Here is a 15,771-nt window from a genome sequence, read left to right as displayed (position 1 = left end):
CAATTTCTAGACAGGAGCAGTTGGGAGCTAACAGTGTATTGTGGAGTGACGTGTTTATTTGAGTGTCCAAACTTCCCTCTTTAGGTGGTTATTAGATTTTCACGTTCGTGAACATCATAAAATCCACTGATTTCAAAGGCCCAGATGCTTATTATTACAGCAACTCAGTTGTTGAGGTGAGAGAAAATGAGAAGTATGTTGCTGCACCACTAAATCTATGGCTGGGAACTGTTGAAACCAAACAAAAAGAATTCACGGTGGCCAGATAGGGCTATTTTCTGCTGACTGTCTCTGGGGACTCAAACAGAATCCATTTGCTTGATTGTTTGATTTTCCGTTTCACTCGTGTAGGGTACTTGTCCACACACCTTCGGCTTGTAGTTTGTCTGTGTCCTTGGATCTCAAGTGCGTCTCCTGTAAGTAAGCACGTAGGTGTCTTGAGTTTTCATCCCTTCTTTTATCCCTGTGTCTTTTGTTTGCAGCACTCAGTGCCTGACCTTTTATTCTGATGATTCAGAGCTGTGCACTTATTGCACTTAAAGAATATTTTTATCATTAATCTACAATCACGTGAAGAACATTATGTTCACTATGCTCCCCCCTTCACCAAGTGCCCCCGAAAAACCTCTTCAGTCACTGTCGATCAGCGTAGTTGGATGCTGTAGACCCCTTCACCATGTCCCCCCCAAAAGTCCCCGTTACAGTCACTGTCCATCAGTGAGTAGTAAGATGCTATATGATCTCTACTAGTCTTCTCTGTGTTGTACAGGACTCCCCATGCACACCCGACCCCGCGCATTATACATGCTAAACTTAATGCCCCCATTCTTTCTCCCCACACTTATTCCTCCCTTCAGACTCACCCTGCCCAGTCCTTTTTCCTTTGGTTACTTTTAGTCAACTCTCGGGTTCTGTGAGTCTGCTGCTGTTTTTTTACTTCAGTTTTTCTTTGTTGTTATACTCCACACATGAGTGAAATCACTTGGTACTTGCCTTTATCCACCTGCCCTATTTTTCTGAACATACTACCGCTTTGCTCCATCCACTTCATTGCAAATGGTAGTATTTGTTTTCTTCTTATGGCTGCTTACTGCACTTTTTAAACTGGATATCATTCTTCCTTTTTGTTTGTAGTTTAGCTATGTTATTCACCATTCAACTCCTGGTTATGAACAATAGCTTTGTGTCAATCGACATGTATCTGTATCTATCTATCTAAAGGTCTGTCTGTCTATCTATGTATCTATGTATGTATATATCTATGTATCTATGTATCTATCTATGTATCTATCTATCTTCCTATCATCTATCTATGATGTCTATCATCTATTAATCTATGTACCTATCTATCTATCTTTCACCTGTCGTCTGTCTACCTATCTATCTATGAAACAATCATCTTTTTGTCTGCCCATCTATCCTTATGTACAGAACAGTTAACAACATAGCCTATGTCTCTTCCCTACATTATGCTTCCAGAAACCTTGCAAGGTAACTAAGCCATAAGGAGAGCACTGTGTTCACCGATACGCTTTCAGGTAGAGTCAGCAGAGTGAGCTTACAAAACCAGTAAATGGAGGTGAAAGGACTTGAACCCGTATCTTTGTCCTCTGTCCTCTTATACTTCCTGCTCGCTTGTTGACTTTATTTAGCCACATTCAGTGAGTAAGTGATCCCTGAAGACCACAAGTATCCTTCGTCTGGGCCTGTTGTCGACAGAAAAGTGTACTTGGCCCTTTGCACACCACCATGTTTGAGGGACATTGGCGTGATCACTGCTGATAGGTGGAGGGACAAATATGAATTAACACCTATTTCTGGACAGGAGCAGTTGGGAACAAAGAGTGTGTTGTGGAGTGAAGTGTTTATTTGAGTGTCCAAACTTCCCTCTTTAGGTGGTTATTACTTCTTTACATTTGTGAACATCATAAAAAGCAATGATTATAAATGCCCAGACGCATATTATTACAGCAATTCATTTGTTGAGGTGAGAGGAAATGAGAAGGAAGTTGCTGCACCACTAAATCTATGCCTGAGCACTGCTGAAACCAAACAAAAAGAATTCACGGTGTCTAGATAGGGCTATTTTCTACTGACACTCTCTGGGCTCCAAAACAGAACCAATTTCTTTCTTTGTTTCTCAGTTTCACTTGTGTAGGGTACCTGTCCCCGCCCCTTCAGCTTGTAGTTTGTCTGTGTCCTTGGATCTCAAGTGAGTCTCCAGTAAGGGAGCACGTAGGTGGTCTTGAGTTTTCATCAGTTCTTCTAACCCTGTGTCTTTTGATTGGAGCACTCAAAGGCTGTACTTTTATTCTGATATTTGAGAGCTGTGCTCTTACTGCACTTTGAAATTCTTTTTGTTCTCATTAATATACAGTCACATGCAGAAAATTATGTTATTCTGTCTACCCTCTTCACCAAGTCACCCCAAATCCCAGTTACAGCCGCTCTCCGTCAGCATGTACTAAGATGCTGTAGAATCACTACATGTCTTCTCTGTGTTGTACAGCCCTACCCATGACACCCCACCCTACACATTATACATGCTAATCCTAATGCCCCCATTCTTTTTCCCCGCACTTATTACTCACTTCCCACAAACCCTACCCAGTCCCTTTCTCTTTGGTAACTGTTAGTCCACTCTCGGGTTCTGTGAGTCTGCTGCTGTCTTTTCCTTCAGTTTTTCTTTGTTATCATACTCCACACATGAGTGAAATCATTTGGTACATGTATTTCTCCGCCTGGACTATTTGACTGAGCATAATACCCTCTAGCTCCATTCACGTTATTGCAAATGATAGGATTTGTTTTCTTCTTATGGCTGCTTACTGCACTTTTTAAACTGGATTTCATTCTTCTTTTTTGTTTGTAGTTTTGCATTGTGCTTTCACCATTGCTCTCTTTGTTATGAGCAGTAGCTTTGTGTTAATCGATATGTACCTATATCTATCTATCTGTCTGTCTATCTATTTATCAATCACTCAATCAAACATCTTTTTGTCTGTCCATCTGTCCATGTCCATGTGTACAGAACAGTTAACCATATACCTTACATCACTTTCCTGCACTATGCTCCCAAAAATCCTGCAAAGTATCTAGGCTGCAGAGGGAGCACTGGGTTCACAGAGACACTTGCAGTTCGAGTCGGCCGCGTGTACCTACAAAACCAGGAAATGGTTGTGCTGGGACTTGAACCCGTGTCTCTATCCTCTGTCCTCTTTCATCTCCTTCTAACTTGCTGTCTGTATTTAGCCACATTCATTGACTACGTGCTCCCTGAAGACCTCAAGTATCATTCCTCTGGGCCTGTTGTCGACAGAAAAGTAAACTTGTTGCTTTGCTCAACACCATGTTTGAAGGACATCAGCGTGATCACCGCCGATAGGACGGAGGGTCAAATAAAAAGGAACACCAATTTCTAGACAGGAGCAGTTGGGAGCTAACAGTGTATTGTGGAGTGACGTGTTTATTTGAGTGTCCAAACTTCCCTCTTTAGGTGGTTATTAGATTTTCACGTTCGTGAACATCATAAAATCCACTGATTTCAAAGGCCCAGATGCTTATTATTACAGCAACTCAGTTGTTGAGGTGAGAGAAAATGAGAAGTATGTTGCTGCACCACTAAATCTATGGCTGGGAACTGTTGAAACCAAACAAAAAGAATTCACGGTGGCCAGATAGGGCTATTTTCTGCTGACTGTCTCTGGGGACTCAAACAGAATCCATTTGCTTGATTGTTTGATTTTCCGTTTCACTCGTGTAGGGTACTTGTCCACACACCTTCGGCTTGTAGTTTGTCTGTGTCCTTGGATCTCAAGTGCGTCTCCTGTAAGTAAGCACGTAGGTGTCTTGAGTTTTCATCCCTTCTTTTATCCCTGTGTCTTTTGTTTGCAGCACTCAGTGCCTGACCTTTTATTCTGATGATTCAGAGCTGTGCACTTATTGCACTTAAAGAATATTTTTATCATTAATCTACAATCACGTGAAGAACATTATGTTCACTATGCTCCCCCCTTCACCAAGTGCCCCCGAAAAACCTCTTCAGTCACTGTCGATCAGCGTAGTTGGATGCTGTAGACCCCTTCACCATGTCCCCCCCAAAAGTCCCCGTTACAGTCACTGTCCATCAGTGAGTAGTAAGATGCTATATGATCTCTACTAGTCTTCTCTGTGTTGTACAGGACTCCCCATGCACACCCGACCCCGCGCATTATACATGCTAAACTTAATGCCCCCATTCTTTCTCCCAACACTTATTCCTCCCTTCAGACTCACCCTGCCCAGTCCTTTTTCCTTTGGTTACTTTTAGTCAACTCTCGGGTTCTGTGAGTCTGCTGCTGTTTTTTTACTTCAGTTTTTCTTTGTTGTTATACTCCACACATGAGTGAAATCACTTGGTACTTGCCTTTATCCGCCTGCCCTATTTTTCTGAACATACTACCGCTTTGCTCCATCCACTTCATTGCAAATGGTAGTATTTGTTTTCTTCTTATGGCTGCTTACTGCACTTTTTAAACTGGATATCATTCTTCCTTTTTGTTTGTAGTTTAGCTATGTTATTCACCATTCAACTCCTGGTTATGAACAATAGCTTTGTGTCAATCGACATGTATCTGTATCTATCTATCTAAAGGTCTGTCTGTCTATCTATGTATCTATGTATGTATATATCTATGTATCTATGTATCTATCTATGTATCTATCTATCTTCCTATCATCTATCTATGATGTCTATCATCTATTAATCTATGTACCTATCTATCTATCTTTCACCTGTCGTCTGTCTACCTATCTATCTATGAAACAATCATCTTTTTGTCTGCCCATCTATCCTTATGTACAGAACAGTTAACAACATAGCCTATGTCTCTTCCCTACATTATGCTTCCAGAAACCTTGCAAGGTAACTAAGCCATAAGGAGAGCACTGTGTTCACCGATACGCTTTCAGGTAGAGTCAGCAGAGTGTGCTTACAAAACCAGTAAATGGAGGTGAAAGGACTTGAACCCGTATCTTTGTCCTCTGTCCTCTTATACTTCCTGCTCGCTTGTTGACTTTATTTAGCCACTTTCAGTGAGTAAGTGATCCCTGAAGACCACAAGTATCCTTCGTCTGGGCCTGTTGTCGACAGAAAAGTGTACTTGGCCCTTTGCACACCACCATGTTTGAGGGACATTGGCGTGATCACTGCTGATAGGTGGAGGGACAAATATGAATTAACACCTATTTCTGGACAGGAGCAGTTGGGAACAAAGAGTGTGTTGTGGAGTGAAGTGTTTATTTGAGTGTCCAAACTTCCCTCTTTAGGTGGTTATTACTTCTTTACATTTGTGAACATCATAAAAAGCAATGATTATAAATGCCCAGACGCATATTATTACAGCAATTCATTTGTTGAGGTGAGAGGAAATGAGAAGGAAGTTGCTGCACCACTAAATCTATGCCTGAGCACTGCTGAAACCAAACAAAAAGAATTCACGGTGTCTAGATAGGGCTATTTTCTACTGACACTCTCTGGGCTCCAAAACAGAACCAATTTCTTTCTTTGTTTCTCAGTTTCACTTGTGTAGGGTACCTGTCCCCGCCCCTTCAGCTTGTAGTTTGTCTGTGTCCTTGGATCTCAAGTGAGTCTCCAGTAAGGGAGCACGTAGGTTGTCTTGAGTTTTCATCAGTTCTTCTAACCCTGTGTCTTTTGATTGGAGCACTCAAAGGCTGTACTTTTATTCTGATATTTGAGAGCTGTGCTCTTACTGCACTTTGAAATTCTTTTTGTTCTCATTAATATACAGTCACATGCAGAAAATTATGTTATTCTGTCTACCCTCTTCACCAAGTCACCCCAAATCCCAGTTACAGCCGCTCTCCGTCAGCATGTACTAAGATGCTGTAGAATCACTACATGTCTTCTCTGTGTTGTACAGCCCTACCCATGACACCCCACCCTACACATTATACATGCTAATCCTAATGCCCCCATTCTTTTTCCCCGCACTTATTACTCCCTTCCCACAAACCCTACCCAGTCCCTTTCTCTTTGGTAACTGTTAGTCCACTCTCGGGTTCTGTGAGTCTGCTGCTGTCTTTTCCTTCAGTTTTTCTTTGTTATCATACTCCACACATGAGTGAAATCATTTGGTACATGTATTTCTCCGCCTGGACTATTTGACTGAGCATAATACCCTCTAGCTCCATTCACGTTATTGCAAATGATAGGATTTGTTTTCTTCTTATGGCTGCTTACTGCACTTTTTAAACTGGATTTCATTCTTCTTTTTTGTTTGTAGTTTTGCATTGTGCTTTCACCATTGCTCTCTTTGTTATGAGCAGTAGCTTTGTGTTAATCGATATGTACCTATATCTATCTATCTGTCTGTCTATCTATTTATCAATCACTCAATCAAACATCTTTTTGTCTGTCCATCTGTCCATGTCCATGTGTACAGAACAGTTAACCATATACCTTACATCACTTTCCTGCACTATGCTCCCAAAAATCCTGCAAAGTATCTAGGCTGCAGAGGGAGCACTGGGTTCACAGAGACACTTGCAGTTCGAGTCGGCCGCGTGTACCTACGAAACCCGGAAATGGCTGTGCTGGGACTTGAACCCGTGTCTCTATCCTCTGTCCTCTTTCATCTCCTTCTAACTTGCTGTCTGTATTTAGCCACATTCATTGACTACGTGCTCCCTGAAGATCTCAAGTATCATTCCTCTGGGCCTGTTGTCGACAGAAAAGTAAACTTGTTGCTTTGCTCAACACCATGTTTGAAGGACATCAGCGTGATCACCGCCGATAGGACGGAGGGTCAAATAAAAAGGAACACCAATTTCTAGACAGGAGCAGTTGGGAGCTAACAGTGTATTGTGGAGTGACGTGTTTATTTGAGTGTCCAAACTTCCCTCTTTAGGTGGTTATTAGATTTTCACGTTCGTGAACATCATAAAATCCACTGATTTCAAAGGCCCAGATGCTTATTATTACAGCAACTCAGTTGTTGAGGTGAGAGAAAATGAGAAGTATGTTGCTGCACCACTAAATCTATGGCTGGGAACTGTTGAAACCAAACAAAAAGAATTCACGGTGGCCAGATAGGGCTATTTTCTGCTGACTGTCTCTGGGGACTCAAGCAGAATCCATTTGCTTGATTGTTTGATTTTCCGTTTCACTCGTGTAGGGTACTTGTCCACACACCTTCGGCTTGTAGTTTGTCTGTGTCCTTGGATCTCAAGTGCGTCTCCTGTAAGTAAGCACGTAGGTGTCTTGAGTTTTCATCCCTTCTTTTATCCCTGTGTCTTTTGTTTGCAGCACTCAGTGCCTGACCTTTTATTCTGATGATTCAGAGCTGTGCACTTATTGCACTTAAAGAATATTTTTATCATTAATCTACAATCACGTGAAGAACATTATGTTCACTATGCTCCCCCCTTCACCAAGTGCCCCCGAAAAACCTCTTCAGTCACTGTCGATCAGCGTAGTTGGATGCTGTAGACCCCTTCACCATGTCCCCCCCAAAAGTCCCCGTTACAGTCACTGTCCATCAGTGAGTAGTAAGATGCTATATGATCTCTACTAGTCTTCTCTGTGTTGTACAGGACTCCCCATGCACACCCGACCCCGCGCATTATACATGCTAAACTTAATGCCCCCATTCTTTCTCCCCACACTTATTCCTCCCTTCAGACTCACCCTGCCCAGTCCTTTTTCCTTTGGTTACTTTTAGTCAACTCTCGGGTTCTGTGAGTCTGCTGCTGTTTTTTTACTTCAGTTTTTCTTTGTTGTTATACTCCACACATGAGTGAAATCACTTGGTACTTGCCTTTATCCGCCTGCCCTATTTTTCTGAACATACTACCGCTTTGCTCCATCCACTTCATTGCAAATGGTAGTATTTGTTTTCTTCTTATGGCTGCTTACTGCACTTTTTAAACTGGATATCATTCTTCCTTTTTGTTTGTAGTTTAGCTATGTTATTCACCATTCAACTCCTGGTTATGAACAATAGCTTTGTGTCAATCGACATGTATCTGTATCTATCTATCTAAAGGTCTGTCTGTCTATCTATGTATCTATGTATGTATATATCTATGTATCTATGTATCTATCTATGTATCTATCTATCTTCCTATCATCTATCTATGATGTCTATCATCTATTAATCTATGTACCTATCTATCTATCTTTCACCTGTCGTCTGTCTACCTATCTATCTATGAAACAATCATCTTTTTGTCTGCCCATCTATCCTTATGTACAGAACAGTTAACAACATAGCCTATGTCTCTTCCCTACATTATGCTTCCAGAAACCTTGCAAGGTAACTAAGCCATAAGGAGAGCACTGTGTTCACCGATACGCTTTCAGGTAGAGTCAGCAGAGTGTGCTTACAAAACCAGTAAATGGAGGTGAAAGGACTTGAACCCGTATCTTTGTCCTCTGTCCTCTTATACTTCCTGCTCGCTTGTTGACTTTATTTAGCCACATTCAGTGAGTAAGTGATCCCTGAAGACCACAAGTATCCTTGGTCTGGGCCTGTTGTCGACAGAAAAGTGTACTTGGCCCTTTGCACACCACCATGTTTGAGGGACATTGGCGTGATCACTGCTGATAGGTGGAGGGACAAATATGAATTAACACCTATTTCTGGACAGGAGCAGTTGGGAACAAAGAGTGTGTTGTGGAGTGAAGTGTTTATTTGAGTGTCCAAACTTCCCTCTTTAGGTGGTTATTACTTCTTTACATTTGTGAACATCATAAAAAGCAATGATTATAAATGCCCAGACGCATATTATTACAGCAATTCATTTGTTGAGGTGAGAGGAAATGAGAAGGAAGTTGCTGCACCACTAAATCTATGCCTGAGCACTGCTGAAACCAAACAAAAAGAATTCACGGTGTCTAGATAGGGCTATTTTCTACTGACACTCTCTGGGCTCCAAAACAGAACCAATTTCTTTCTTTGTTTCTCAGTTTCACTTGTGTAGGGTACCTGTCCCCGCCCCTTCAGCTTGTAGTTTGTCTGTGTCCTTGGATCTCAAGTGAGTCTCCAGTAAGGGAGCACGTAGGTTGTCTTGAGTTTTCATCAGTTCTTCTAACCCTGTGTCTTTTGATTGGAGCACTCAAAGGCTGTACTTTTATTCTGATATTTGAGAGCTGTGCTCTTACTGCACTTTGAAATTCTTTTTGTTCTCATTAATATACAGTCACATGCAGAAAATTATGTTATTCTGTCTACCCTCTTCACCAAGTCACCCCAAATCCCAGTTACAGCCGCTCTCCGTCAGCATGTACTAAGATGCTGTAGAATCACTACATGTCTTCTCTGTGTTGTACAGCCCTACCCATGACACCCCACCCTACACATTATACATGCTAATCCTAATGCCCCCATTCTTTTTCCCCGCACTTATTACTCCCTTCCCACAAACCCTACCCAGTCCCTTTCTCTTTGGTAACTGTTAGTCCACTCTCGGGTTCTGTGAGTCTGCTGCTGTCTTTTCCTTCAGTTTTTCTTTGTTATCATACTCCACACATGAGTGAAATCATTTGGTACATGTATTTCTCCGCCTGGACTATTTGACTGAGCATAATACCCTCTAGCTCCATTCACGTTATTGCAAATGATAGGATTTGTTTTCTTCTTATGGCTGCTTACTGCACTTTTTAAACTGGATTTCATTCTTCTTTTTTGTTTGTAGTTTTGCATTGTGCTTTCACCATTGCTCTCTTTGTTATGAGCAGTAGCTTTGTGTTAATCGATATGTACCTATATCTATCTATCTGTCTGTCTATCTATTTATCAATCACTCAATCAAACATCTTTTTGTCTGTCCATCTGTCCATGTCCATGTGTACAGAACAGTTAACCATATACCTTACATCACTTTCCTGCACTATGCTCCCAAAAATCCTGCAAAGTATCTAGGCTGCAGAGGGAGCACTGGGTTCACAGAGACACTTGCAGTTCGAGTCGGCCGCGTGTACCTACAAAACCAGGAAATGGTTGTGCTGGGACTTGAACCCGTGTCTCTATCCTCTGTCCTCTTTCATCTCCTTCTAACTTGCTGTCTGTATTTAGCCACATTCATTGACTACGTGCTCCCTGAAGATCTCAAGTATCATTCCTCTGGGCCTGTTGTCGACAGAAAAGTAAACTTGTTGCTTTGCTCAACACCATGTTTGAAGGACATCAGCGTGATCACCGCCGATAGGACGGAGGGTCAAATAAAAAGGAACACCAATTTCTAGACAGGAGCAGTTGGGAGCTAACAGTGTATTGTGGAGTGACGTGTTTATTTGAGTGTCCAAACTTCCCTCTTTAGGTGGTTATTAGATTTTCACGTTCGTGAACATCATAAAATCCACTGATTTCAAAGGCCCAGATGCTTATTATTACAGCAACTCAGTTGTTGAGGTGAGAGAAAATGAGAAGTATGTTGCTGCACCACTAAATCTATGGCTGGGAACTGTTGAAACCAAACAAAAAGAATTCACGGTGGCCAGATAGGGCTATTTTCTGCTGACTGTCTCTGGGGACTCAAACAGAATCCATTTGCTTGATTGTTTGATTTTCCGTTTCACTCGTGTAGGGTACTTGTCCACACACCTTCGGCTTGTAGTTTGTCTGTGTCCTTGGATCTCAAGTGCGTCTCCTGTAAGTAAGCACGTAGGTGTCTTGAGTTTTCATCCCTTCTTTTATCCCTGTGTCTTTTGTTTGCAGCACTCAGTGCCTGACCTTTTATTCTGATGATTCAGAGCTGTGCACTTATTGCACTTAAAGAATATTTTTATCATTAATCTACAATCACGTGAAGAACATTATGTTCACTATGCTCCCCCCTTCACCAAGTGCCCCCGAAAAACCTCTTCAGTCACTGTCGATCAGCGTAGTTGGATGCTGTAGACCCCTTCACCATGTCCCCCCCAAAAGTCCCCGTTACAGTCACTGTCCATCAGTGAGTAGTAAGATGCTATATGATCTCTACTAGTCTTCTCTGTGTTGTACAGGACTCCCCATGCACACCCGACCCCGCGCATTATACATGCTAAACTTAATGCCCCCATTCTTTCTCCCCACACTTATTCCTCCCTTCAGACTCACCCTGCCCAGTCCTTTTTCCTTTGGTTACTTTTAGTCAACTCTCGGGTTCTGTGAGTCTGCTGCTGTTTTTTTACTTCAGTTTTTCTTTGTTGTTATACTCCACACATGAGTGAAATCACTTGGTACTTGCCTTTATCCGCCTGCCCTATTTTTCTGAACATACTACCGCTTTGCTCCATCCACTTCATTGCAAATGGTAGTATTTGTTTTCTTCTTATGGCTGCTTACTGCACTTTTTAAACTGGATATCATTCTTCCTTTTTGTTTGTAGTTTAGCTATGTTATTCACCATTCAACTCCTGGTTATGAACAATAGCTTTGTGTCAATCGACATGTATCTGTATCTATCTATCTAAAGGTCTGTCTGTCTATCTATGTATCTATGTATGTATATATCTATGTATCTATGTATCTATCTATGTATCTATCTATCTTCCTATCATCTATCTATGATGTCTATCATCTATTAATCTATGTACCTATCTATCTATCTTTCACCTGTCGTCTGTCTACCTATCTATCTATGAAACAATCATCTTTTTGTCTGCCCATCTATCCTTATGTACAGAACAGTTAACAACATAGCCTATGTCTCTTCCCTACATTATGCTTCCAGAAACCTTGCAAGGTAACTAAGCCATAAGGAGAGCACTGTGTTCACCGATACGCTTTCAGGTAGAGTCAGCAGAGTGTGCTTACAAAACCAGTAAATGGAGGTGAAAGGACTTGAACCCGTATCTTTGTCCTCTGTCCTCTTATACTTCCTGCTCGCTTGTTGACTTTATTTAGCCACTTTCAGTGAGTAAGTGATCCCTGAAGACCACAAGTATCCTTCGTCTGGGCCTGTTGTCGACAGAAAAGTGTACTTGGCCCTTTGCACACCACCATGTTTGAGGGACATTGGCGTGATCACTGCTGATAGGTGGAGGGACAAATATGAATTAACACCTATTTCTGGACAGGAGCAGTTGGGAACAAAGAGTGTGTTGTGGAGTGAAGTGTTTATTTGAGTGTCCAAACTTCCCTCTTTAGGTGGTTATTACTTCTTTACATTTGTGAACATCATAAAAAGCAATGATTATAAATGCCCAGACGCATATTATTACAGCAATTCATTTGTTGAGGTGAGAGGAAATGAGAAGGAAGTTGCTGCACCACTAAATCTATGCCTGAGCACTGCTGAAACCAAACAAAAAGAATTCACGGTGTCTAGATAGGGCTATTTTCTACTGACACTCTCTGGGCTCCAAAACAGAACCAATTTCTTTCTTTGTTTCTCAGTTTCACTTGTGTAGGGTACCTGTCCCCGCCCCTTCAGCTTGTAGTTTGTCTGTGTCCTTGGATCTCAAGTGAGTCTCCAGTAAGGGAGCACGTAGGTTGTCTTGAGTTTTCATCAGTTCTTCTAACCCTGTGTCTTTTGATTGGAGCACTCAAAGGCTGTACTTTTATTCTGATATTTGAGAGCTGTGCTCTTACTGCACTTTGAAATTCTTTTTGTTCTCATTAATATACAGTCACATGCAGAAAATTATGTTATTCTGTCTACCCTCTTCACCAAGTCACCCCAAATCCCAGTTACAGCCGCTCTCCGTCAGCATGTACTAAGATGCTGTAGAATCACTACATGTCTTCTCTGTGTTGTACAGCCCTACCCATGACACCCCACCCTACACATTATACATGCTAATCCTAATGCCCCCATTCTTTTTCCCCGCACTTATTACTCCCTTCCCACAAACCCTACCCAGTCCCTTTCTCTTTGGTAACTGTTAGTCCACTCTCGGGTTCTGTGAGTCTGCTGCTGTCTTTTCCTTCAGTTTTTCTTTGTTATCATACTCCACACATGAGTGAAATCATTTGGTACATGTATTTCTCCGCCTGGACTATTTGACTGAGCATAATACCCTCTAGCTCCATTCACGTTATTGCAAATGATAGGATTTGTTTTCTTCTTATGGCTGCTTACTGCACTTTTTAAACTGGATTTCATTCTTCTTTTTTGTTTGTAGTTTTGCATTGTGCTTTCACCATTGCTCTCTTTGTTATGAGCAGTAGCTTTGTGTTAATCGATATGTACCTATATCTATCTATCTGTCTGTCTATCTATTTATCAATCACTCAATCAAACATCTTTTTGTCTGTCCATCTGTCCATGTCCATGTGTACAGAACAGTTAACCATATACCTTACATCACTTTCCTGCACTATGCTCCCAAAAATCCTGCAAAGTATCTAGGCTGCAGAGGGAGCACTGGGTTCACAGAGACACTTGCAGTTCGAGTCGGCCGCGTGTACCTACAAAACCAGGAAATGGTTGTGCTGGGACTTGAACCCGTGTCTCTATCCTCTGTCCTCTTTCATCTCCTTCTAACTTGCTGTCTGTATTTAGCCACATTCATTGACTACGTGCTCCCTGAAGATCTCAAGTATCATTCCTCTGGGCCTGTTGTCGACAGAAAAGTAAACTTGTTGCTTTGCTCAACACCATGTTTGAAGGACATCAGCGTGATCACCGCCGATAGGACGGAGGGTCAAATAAAAAGGAACACCAATTTCTAGACAGGAGCAGTTGGGAGCTAACAGTGTATTGTGGAGTGACGTGTTTATTTGAGTGTCCAAACTTCCCTCTTTAGGTGGTTATTAGATTTTCACGTTCGTGAACATCATAAAATCCACTGATTTCAAAGGCCCAGATGCTTATTATTACAGCAACTCAGTTGTTGAGGTGAGAGAAAATGAGAAGTATGTTGCTGCACCACTAAATCTATGGCTGGGAACTGTTGAAACCAAACAAAAAGAATTCACGGTGGCCAGATAGGGCTATTTTCTGCTGACTGTCTCTGGGGACTCAAACAGAATCCATTTGCTTGATTGTTTGATTTTCCGTTTCACTCGTGTAGGGTACTTGTCCACACACCTTCGGCTTGTAGTTTGTCTGTGTCCTTGGATCTCAAGTGCGTCTCCTGTAAGTAAGCACGTAGGTGTCTTGAGTTTTCATCCCTTCTTTTATCCCTGTGTCTTTTGTTTGCAGCACTCAGTGCCTGACCTTTTATTCTGATGATTCAGAGCTGTGCACTTATTGCACTTAAAGAATATTTTTATCATTAATCTACAATCACGTGAAGAACATTATGTTCACTATGCTCCCCCCTTCACCAAGTCCCCCCGAAAAACCTCTTCAGTCACTGTCGATCAGCGTAGTTGGATGCTGTAGACCCCTTCACCATGTCCCCCCCAAAAGTCCCCGTTACAGTCACTGTCCATCAGTGAGTAGTAAGATGCTATATGATCTCTACTAGTCTTCTCTGTGTTGTACAGGACTCCCCATGCACACCCGACCCCGCGCATTATACATGCTAAACTTAATGCCCCCATTCTTTCTCCCAACACTTATTCCTCCCTTCAGACTCACCCTGCCCAGTCCTTTTTCCTTTGGTTACTTTTAGTCAACTCTCGGGTTCTGTGAGTCTGCTGCTGTTTTTTTACTTCAGTTTTTCTTTGTTGTTATACTCCACACATGAGTGAAATCACTTGGTACTTGCCTTTATCCGCCTGCCCTATTTTTCTGAACATACTACCGCTTTGCTCCATCCACTTCATTGCTAATGGTAGTATTTGTTTTCTTCTTATGGCTGCTTACTGCACTTTTTAAACTGGATATCATTCTTCCTTTTTGTTTGTAGTTTAGCTATGTTATTCACCATTCAACTCCTGGTTATGAACAATAGCTTTGTGTCAATCGACATGTATCTGTATCTATCTATCTAAAGGTCTGTCTGTCTATCTATGTATCTATGTATGTATATATCTATGTATCTATGTATCTATCTATGTATCTATCTATCTTCCTATCATCTATCTATGATGTCTATCATCTATTAATCTATGTACCTATCTATCTATCTTTCACCTGTCGTCTGTCTACCTATCTATCTATGAAACAATCATCTTTTTGTCTGCCCATCTATCCTTATGTACAGAACAGTTAACAACATAGCCTATGTCTCTTCCCTACATTATGCTTCCAGAAACCTTGCAAGGTAACTAAGCCATAAGGAGAGCACTGTGTTCACCGATACGCTTTCAGGTAGAGTCAGCAGAGTGTGCTTACAAAACCAGTAAATGGAGGTGAAAGGACTTGAACCCGTATCTTTGTCCTCTGTCCTCTTATACTTCCTGCTCGCTTGTTGACTTTATTTAGCCACATTCAGTGAGTAAGTGATCCCTGAAGACCACAAGTATCCTTCGTCTGGGCCTGTTGTCGACAGAAAAGTGTACTTGGCCCTTTGCACACCACCATGTTTGAGGGACATTGGCGTGATCACTGCTGATAGGTGGAGGGACAAATATGAATTAACACCTATTTCTGGACAGGAGCAGTTGGGAACAAAGAGTGTGTTGTGGAGTGAAGTGTTTATTTGAGTGTCCAAACTTCCCTCTTTAGGTGGTTATTACTTCTTTACATTTGTGAACATCATAAAAAGCAATGATTATAAATGCCCAGACACATATTATTACAGCAATTCATTTGTTGAGGTGAGAGGAAATGAGAAGGAAGTTGCTGCACCACTAAATCTATGCCTGAGCACTGCTGAAACCAAACAAAAAGAATTCACGGTGTCTAGATAGGGCTATTTTCTACTGACACTCTCTGGGCTCCAAAACAGAACCA

The sequence above is a fragment of the Manis pentadactyla genome, chromosome 9 (genome assembly GCF_030020395.1).
Source record: "Manis pentadactyla isolate mManPen7 chromosome 9, mManPen7.hap1, whole genome shotgun sequence".
NCBI classification, from domain to species: Eukaryota; Metazoa; Chordata; class Mammalia; order Pholidota; family Manidae; genus Manis; species Manis pentadactyla.
This window is presented reverse-complemented; position numbering follows the sequence as displayed.